This window comes from Lacerta agilis, chromosome 16 (assembly GCF_009819535.1).
Source record: "Lacerta agilis isolate rLacAgi1 chromosome 16, rLacAgi1.pri, whole genome shotgun sequence".
Taxonomy (NCBI): Eukaryota; Metazoa; Chordata; class Lepidosauria; order Squamata; family Lacertidae; genus Lacerta; species Lacerta agilis.
Window position 1 is genome coordinate 1,530,299 of NC_046327.1, and position 8,979 is coordinate 1,539,277.

The window sequence follows — 8,979 nt, forward strand, 5'->3', positions numbered from 1 at the left end:
TCGCGACACCCTGTCCCCAGGGGTGCCGGGCGGCAGCTTCGGGGGGACTTCCGAAGCCGCCACCCGGCGGGGGCACTCCTCCGTGTCGTGGCTGCTCATGCCTGTGTGAGCAGCCACCGCACGAAGGGGTGCCGGGCGGCGGATTTGGGAGTCTCTGAGGGCTGCAAAGACTCCCGAAGCTGCCACCCGGCAGTGACACCCCTGCCTGCTGCGGCTGCTTGTGCCTGCGCAAGCAGCCGCTGCACAAAGGGGTGCCGGGCGGCGGATTCGGGAGTCTCTGCAGCCCGCAGAGATACCCTAAGCTGCGGCCTGGGCTCCCTTTGTGGAGCACAAGTCGGGGCAGGGAGAGGGACGGGCCAGGGCTGGCCAGCCCCTCTCAATGCCCCGACTCCACAAGCCAGCCAGTGGTGGGGCTCAGCATAGAGGCAAGGGACGGGCCAGCGAGGAGGGGGTGGCACCCTTCCTCGCTGGCCTGCCCCTTGCCTCCATGCCACGGTGAAAAAAGCCGCTGGAAGGGGGGGACTATTTCCGGCGCTGCCGGGGTGGAGCCGCAGGGGCGGCCAGCGAGGGGGGGGTGACACCCCTCCTGGCTGGCCACCCCTGCGGCTCCACCCTGACAGTGCCGAAAATAACCTTAAAATAAATAAATAAATATTTTTTAAAAAAATAAAAAAGCCCAGGGGGCAGGGCCACTACCCAAAGTGTCACCCCCAGCAGGGTACTGCCGGGCTCCCCCACCCCACCCCCTTGGTACGCCCCTGCTGAATACATTTTGCTGCTTGAGGCAGCGGAAATCTCTCAAGCTGTGGAAATTCCACAAGCCCTCCCCAAACTCGCATCTGACAAACTGAAAGTGAAATTTGACCAGACCAGAGAGAAATTAAGCACAGTCAACAAGTATATGGACTGAAGCAGTGAGAAAAACCAAAACTGACAAGCAGAAAACAGAAATGATGACATCTCACTCCACCAGATTACAAATGCTTTTGTTCTGAAAACACAATCTGTGAGTCATCATCTGAAACACGTGCGGAAGAAACTCTTCAGGCCACAGCTCCCAACCACACAAATGTGGGCACATGGCTCCCCTGGATGGATTGTCTAATAATTTTGCGGAGATGGCGCAGACAGAAAAACTAATAAACACCTAGCCTTGATAAAACACTGCAAAACATTTTGATTGTTTTTTCCTAAGCTATATGCATACCCTATTTGTTGGATTTTCTCTGGGGTGTGTTGTATTTTAATTTGCCATTGCCAAATCTTAATTTATTCTGTCAAGCATAGTGGGAATTTACCATTCCTAGCTGAAAGAGAAAATGCTTTTCTTCTACTCTTCTGATTTTCCTGGCTCCGTTACCGTTAAATGTTCCTGGTTTTCAAATGTTATACAAATACTTTTTTTAAAAAGTGATGGAGACCACCCTGCAAAGCCTTGTTGCAGGATTATAAAAGGAAAGTTAAACTAACTACAGCAAGCAGAGCATGTTAAACTCATTGGATTAGTTTGCCTCTCTAAAACCACATTGCAAGAAATCCAAATATGAAAGAATAAAATGTCAGAAAGAACATAATGAGGGAAGTAGAAGTAGTTGGACATAGTAGCATACAGAGCCTTTTTCCCCCAGCCGGAACGCATTGGAACTCCAGTAGCTCTCAGGCGGGCGCCATCGTCATTATAAGAGAACAAGGGGGGCGTTCATGGCGAGGGGTTGGGAGCTGGGGGCACTGTTATACAGTGGTTCCGCTCCTTCCTCCTGGGCCGTGTCCAGAAAGTGGTGGGGGGGATGAGTGTTCAGACCCCTGGGCTCTCACCTGTGGGGTGCCTCAGGGTTCCGTCCTCTCCCCCATGCTTTTCAACATCTATATGCAGCTGCTGGGAGAGATCATCAGGGGGTTTGTGCTGGGTGTCCATCAGTATGCGGATGATACCCAACTCTACCTCTCTTTCAAATCAGAACCAGTGAAGGCGGTGAAGGTCCTGTGTGAGTGTCTGGAGACGGTTGGAGGATGGATGGCGGCTAACAGATTGAGGTTGAATCCTGACAAGACAGAAGTATTGTTTTGGGGGGACAGGAGGCGGGCAGGTGTGGACTCCTCCCTTGTCCTGAATGGGGTAACTGTGCCCCTGAAGGACCAGGTGCTTAGCCTGGGAGTCATTTTGGACTCGCAGCTGTCCATGGAGGCACAGGTTAATTCTGTATCTAGGGCAGCTGTCTACCAGCTCCATCTGGTAGACAGGCTGAGACCCTACCTGCCAGTGGACTGTCTTGCCAGAGTGGTGCATGCTCTAGTTATCTCCCACTTGGACTACTGCAATGCGCTCTATGTGAGGCTACCTTTGAAGGTGAACTGGAAACTACAACTAATCCAGAATGCAGCAGCTAGACTGGTGACTGGGAGCGGCCGCCGAGACCACATAACACCCATCTTGAAAGACCTACATTGGCTCCCAGTATGTTTCCGAGCACAATTCAAAGTGTTGGTGCTGACCTTTAAAGCCCTAAACAGCCTCAGTCCAGTATACCTGAAGGAGCATCTCCACCCCCATCGATCTCCCCGGACACTGAGGTCCAGCGCCGAGGGCCTTCTGGTGGTTCCCTCACTACAAGAAGCCAAGTTACAGGGAACCAGGCAGAGGGCCTTCTCGGTAGTGGCACCTGCCCTGTGGAACGCCCTACCACCAGATGTCAAAGAGAAAAACAACTACCAGACTTTTAGAAGACATCTGAAGGCAGCCCTGTTTAGGGAAGCTTTTAATGTTTAATAGATTATTGCATTTTAATGTTCTGTTGGAAGCAGCCCAGTGTGGCTGGGGAAACCCAGCCGGATGGGAGGGATATAAATAAATTATTATTATTATTATTATTATTATTATTATTATTATCATTATTACTATTCCAGCACCTCTTTTTTCTAGAAAAATGATGTACACACACACACACTTCCCTGCCCAATTAAACAATTGTTAAGCATACTTATGTCTAGTGCAATTTTTCTGAATGGGGGCAGTTGCTGTTGGTTTTTTGTATCTTTCGTTTAGATCTTGTGATTTATGTAGATTTATTGTTCAGTTTTGGATGTATATTCTTTATTTATTGTTTATGACTACTTTTGTTAAGTTGCAGTCATATATTTTTTCATGTTGTAAGCCACCTTGAGCACAGTTTGACGTGTGGAAAGGAAGCGTGCAAATAAAATTATGTAAGTATGTATGTATGTATGTATGTATGTATGTATCCAGTGCTTTTTTTTCCTGGGGGAAGCCAGGGGATGCATAACCCTAAACTTTTTGTGACTCTAAGATTGGGCTCATTGAGGGGCAGTATTTCAATATGAGTAGTACCCCTAAACATTTTTTAAGAAAGAAAAAAAAAGCACTATATGTGTCTATTTATGTAATGGTGCCCAATAGTGCCCAAAAGTACCAGATACTTTTTAAATACAAAATGAAAATGGAAGTTTCAGGAAATGAGGTAGAGAAACTGTACTGCAGCACAATACATAAACTCACAGGCATGGCTCTACAGCACAATGATCTCAAGAAGGTCTTGAAGGAGCTCTAGCCCTCCAGCCTCTCCATACAGCCCACCAAAGGAGACTTGCAATGGCCACCATGGGTCTGCAACAAGTTGGCCTCTTGATTCTGCTTGCCTCTGGAGCTGTAACTCTGAACTGTGATGAAATTGTGCAACATCAAAAAGGTGAGATAAGGAAGACCAAAGAGCTTCTGGAAGCAATGAGCGGAGGACCAGCGTCTCCCCCAGAGTGCCCAATTATGCCAGACTTTGGCTCCCCCATAAGAAGCACTTCCAGACCCAGCAAAGAGGATGCAAGGATGGCGATAGGGCTGATCTTCAAGGAGACCCTCCAAGTCTTTCAGCTGAATTTCACCCAAGCCAACTGGAACACAACGGTCACAGAACTTTTCCAAATGTACCTCCACCAACAAAGTCAATGGTGGGAGAGGTGTTCTGTTGCACACACCGGGAGAGAGGCAAGACTTCGAGATCCTCGTGTAAAACGAAACCTGATGATATACTTCAGGAAACTCCAAGCGTTCCTGAGAGACAAAGAATACAGCCTTTGTGCGTGGGAGGCTGTGCGAAAGACTATTTCGGTGAGCAACTTGATTGTTCTTGATCAACTGCTCAAATCTCTCTCCAACTAAGGTAAGGTAGGCACTTTATATACAAAAAGGATACATTTCATGAAAAAGTAATGTCACAGGTGCATGTAATTCGTTTAGATTAGCCTGTAATTTGGGGTCATTTAACCATCTAGTCTTTTCAGTGATTAATTCAACATAATTATCCTCTCAATCTTTTTGGACTCCAACTCCCATCAGCCTCAGTCCCCATGACTAGGGCTTGTGGAAGTTGTCGTCTGAAGCAGCTGGAAGACACCAGGTATTGTTTTTGACTAACAAGACCTGAAGCCTCGTTCCTCTTTAAAATGAAGGCAACTATCATGACTGTACAACACAGGCAAACCATTTCTTTGTGAGTTGTCTTAAATCCATTGCCCCATGCATGGCATTTATTAATACCCCAGTTGGAACCATCTCTCCTTTGTACCAAGCCCCACTCTTTTCAGATGGGGTTTAATTCCTGCTAGCTTTGCACAGGGGCACCAACTCTTAGGGGCACTGGGAGCCCAGGCACCCACAATTTTTTCCCCTGTGGGTGCCCAGCCTCCATGCCCCGTGTTGCTGCAACAGGAATTGACACCTCCTGGCCCCACCTGCCATGCCCCACTGCCGCCACTAAACTCAGTGGCAGCAAAGCATGCACCACTGCTCAGTGGCATATGTGGTGGGGTAGATGGAGGAGAAGAAGGGGTAGTTGGGTGGAATGCCGTCTCTTGCATTTCTGTTGTCTGAGGCAGGAGCTTCAATCTACATCATGGGTGGGCAGGCTCTGGTGGAAATAGCTTCCTGTTCTTTGTTCCCAGTACCTCCTAATTAATAGAATTGTACGGTTGTGGCTTGGAGGTCATCTGGTCCAAACCCCACTGAGTCTGAGGTTTCAGCATCCTTGACAGATAGCCTTAAAGTCTCTGCTTAAATACTTTCAGTGATGCAGAGCCCATCATCTCCCAAGGTAGACCATTCCATAGACAACAGGTTATTGCTTCCTTGGCCTGTGTGTTCAGAGTTGTCTTGTAACTTTTGAAATATGATCAGTAAAAGAGCTCAGAGCTGTAAAATGTGTCCTCACCTCAGGGAAGAAAATTATTACTCTACGGACAATGGTCTTAAAAGTTTCCTTTTTTCCTTTTTAAATAATTTTTGTTGCGAGTTTATAGATAAAAAAAACTTAATATCAAATATCTTTTTATGCAACATTAGTCTAAGTAAGATAAAAATGTAGCAGAAAAGGAAAAGGAAAAAGAGATAAGAAGAAAGAGAAAGAAAATGTTTAAAAGGGAAAAGAGAAAAGAGAAAGTTCAGAAACTAAAGAACTTCTGGTTCTTCATCTGTTCGTTATATAAAAACAATATTCACTTCATTCACTCCAATATAACACCTAACAAAACCATTTTCTATAAACAAACATTACCTTCAATCCCCAAATCCAAGTGAGATTATTTCTATTTCTTTTTCATGCAAAAAGTCTGAGAGTTTTCCTATCTTTAATCAATGTTGACAAGGACTTTTCTCTAATTAAACATGTCAATTTTGCAATCCCAGACAAGTCTGTTAATTTTAACAACCATTCTTCCATGGTTGGTAATGACGAATCTTTCCATCTTTGTGCATATAATTGTCTCGCTGCCGTAATCATATATTGAAACAAAGTTCCATAGTGCTTTTCTAATTGTATATCCATTCTGGTTTCAGTTGAAAGGTAATCTTAAAAATTCTCTGTATCAGTGTATGCATTTGTATCCAATCAATCAATCAATGCTTTTTTACATGTCCATCAAGCCTGATAAAATGTCCCACTTTCTTTTGCATTGCAGGCAGTGGTTCAAAGAGGTATTTGAGCTGCTCAAAAGCACAGTCTCGTCTATGGGAAAGTGTTCATCTCACCCTCTGCTTGTTCTAGCAAAATAAAGAAATGGATAAGAAGGGAAAACTTGAACGTAAAATTTGCACTTTTTATCTCATCGGAAACATTCTTGTCATCTCCACACATTCTACAATTGCTTTCACAAATTCAGAAGCTGGAAGGTCCAAATGGAGATTCTGGAACTGACTGAATGCAGCATCTCATCAAGTCACAGAAAACAGCAGCATGGAAGGCCACCGGAAAACCCACCTTTTTCATAGAAGAGCAACTTCATCACCTGTCAAATGTCAAATCTCAAATGCTTCTGACAGTAAAGACAATTTCTCACACAAGTTCCATCAATATGAATCAGTTTTATGTCCAAGGTGGACTTGGACCTGGGAGAATGATTTGCCTAGGAAGGTGGGGGAGGGGGGAACCTTTCCCAGATGGAAAATTTTGAAGCCCACCAGACAACTTTGAGGCTGCCATACAAGAGACTCTGTCCACTCAAGAAGAGATGTCTTCACAGTCCATTTCAGCCTTCCATTCAATTCAATACAAGCAGGATCCATTGGCATGGAAGCCAGCCTAGTACAAGATTCAAGTTACCTTTGAGAAAAATGTTACTTGATATTTATTTAACTGTTACCTTCTTAGAGTCTTGCTATATATTTTTTTAAAAAAATTGTCACCACCTCTATTTATTTGTTTAAATTATATTTTGGTTAAAAATGTATTTATTAAACAGGCATTTAATATTCAGATATTATTTATATAGGTGTTGTAGCTTTAACTCCTCAAATGCCTTTATTTTTCTATATGTTTGTGTGCAATAAATGTTTTCTTATGAAATGGAACCCCAATTTCCCCCTGGTTGACTTTTGGAGCTTCTGGATGCTCTACAGAGAGCTGCAATTGATGCTTTTCTCTCATTGGAAATTGTTCTTTTGATAGTTCACCTGATCCTTCTTCTTAGTTTTGTTTCCTTATTATTATTTTATTGGTTATACTCTTCCCAGTCTCAGAAATATTTTATTGACAAGCAGGCTACACATTCCTTCCTTCCTTCCTTCCTTCCTTCCTTCCTTCCTTCCTTCCGTGTGTCCCATATTCCATACCCTCCAACTTTTCTCCAATGAAAATAGGGATATTCTATATAATAATAATAATAATAATAATAATAATAATAATAATAATAATAATAATCCCCCATCCATCTTACTGGGTTGCCCCAGTCACCCAGGGTGACTAAACTACTTCCCTATCCAGGGTTGCCTTCAGATGCCTTCTAAAGGTTGTATAGTTACTTATCTTCTTGGCTTGGGGGTTGCAGAACTCCATACTGGCCAAGATTTCTCCAATGAAAATAAGGACATCCTATGAAAAACCGGGACATTCCAGAATCAAATAAAAAACCAGGATGGCTTCTATAAATCTGGGCTGTCCCTGGAAAATAGGGACACTTGTAGGGTCTCTTCATCTTCCACATGCCACTGTCATGAATGTATGCAGTTGAAACAACAGAAGCAGAGATGCCAACTTGAATGAAATACTGGTGAGGCCCCCAGGTAAGCCTTGCCCCACATAACTGAACACAAGACGTGGTACACAAACACCATTTGAATGGCAATGTCCATCAACTTGGGAGGAGGAGGCCCCCTCATATTTAGTCCCTTCAGGCCCTAAGAATCGGCTCCTATGGGCAGAGGCTATTCAGATGTTATCCATAAAGGGCCCTTGATAGATGCATGAAATCATGTGTGGATCAGACCTCTATGGACCAATAAAGACCGTGTAGCTCAAAGGCGGGGAACTTCTGGCCCTCCCTATCCTTTTGGACTCCAATGGTCATCCACACCTGTCAATTTAGCCAATGGTCAGGATGATGGGAGATGGGGTTCAGCAACACCTGAAGGTTCCCCATTTCTGGTGTAGACCACCAAAGCTTCTTACTTCAATTGGGAGATATACAAACGTCCCCAAATGAGCAGAAATGAACTAGCTTACTAGGATCAGCATTTGCTGCCAAGGCCACACTTGGGGATGGGCAAAACTTTGAAGCTTTGCACCTGCGTTTATGGAGGGAAGGCGACACGGATCCAGTGTTGATACAAGTTCATAGTAAGAGATGCAATCTCTGAAAACTAGAGCGAAACAGTCTTCATGCTCTATCGCTGGAATATGCAGTCAATTAAAACAGTTATTGTTAGTCAAATAGTAGGGTTTTTTTTGGTGTGTGTGTTTTTTTAATGCTTCACTTCTAGTAAAGTTATTTTCTGTTGCTAAAGAAGTCCTTTCCCAATGGGTTGTAGATCTTGCTTGCAGTTTTCTACAATTTTCACTTGTGTTCCTATACAGGACGCTAGAGGGCAACATGAGACTACAGCTACTCTTGCTGAAAATTTGTATCGTAGCGTGAACAAATTTGAAAGGGCAAGTGGGACATGTAACAGAATGTGGTCGTGTGGGGTGCTGCTGTTCAGGGTTCAAGCCAGCTAGCCATGGTCTGTGCCAGGCTATTCAATTCTACTGCCCATTACCAATTTTCTAGTCTCTTTCCACCACCCCAGACATACACGCCACCTTCTGTGGTCACTGAGCCTGTCCAGTATCCCCTGGTATGCTTTGCAGCATGGGAGGGGGAACGCCCTCTGAGGGCTCCCCCCCCCAAAAAACCTCTCATTGCATTTCTTGTTTTTCAGTGGCCTTGTTTGGGCTACAGTCCTGTTGGCACTCACCAAGAAAGTTCCTTCTTGAAGAGAGGAGACCTGAAGACACCAATGGGCATCCAGCTGTTGAGTTGAATGCAACCTAAGTGCTCACAATGTTCTTCCAATGGCACACACACAAAAAGAGAGCACATCTTCTCAATTCTCCAGTCCAAGCAATCGTCAAGTGAACGCAATAGCTATTTCCTGTCCTTGCCAATAGACACTGCAGGACAGTGGTATGCTTGCTGGTGGAAATGAGCTCAACTGGCACA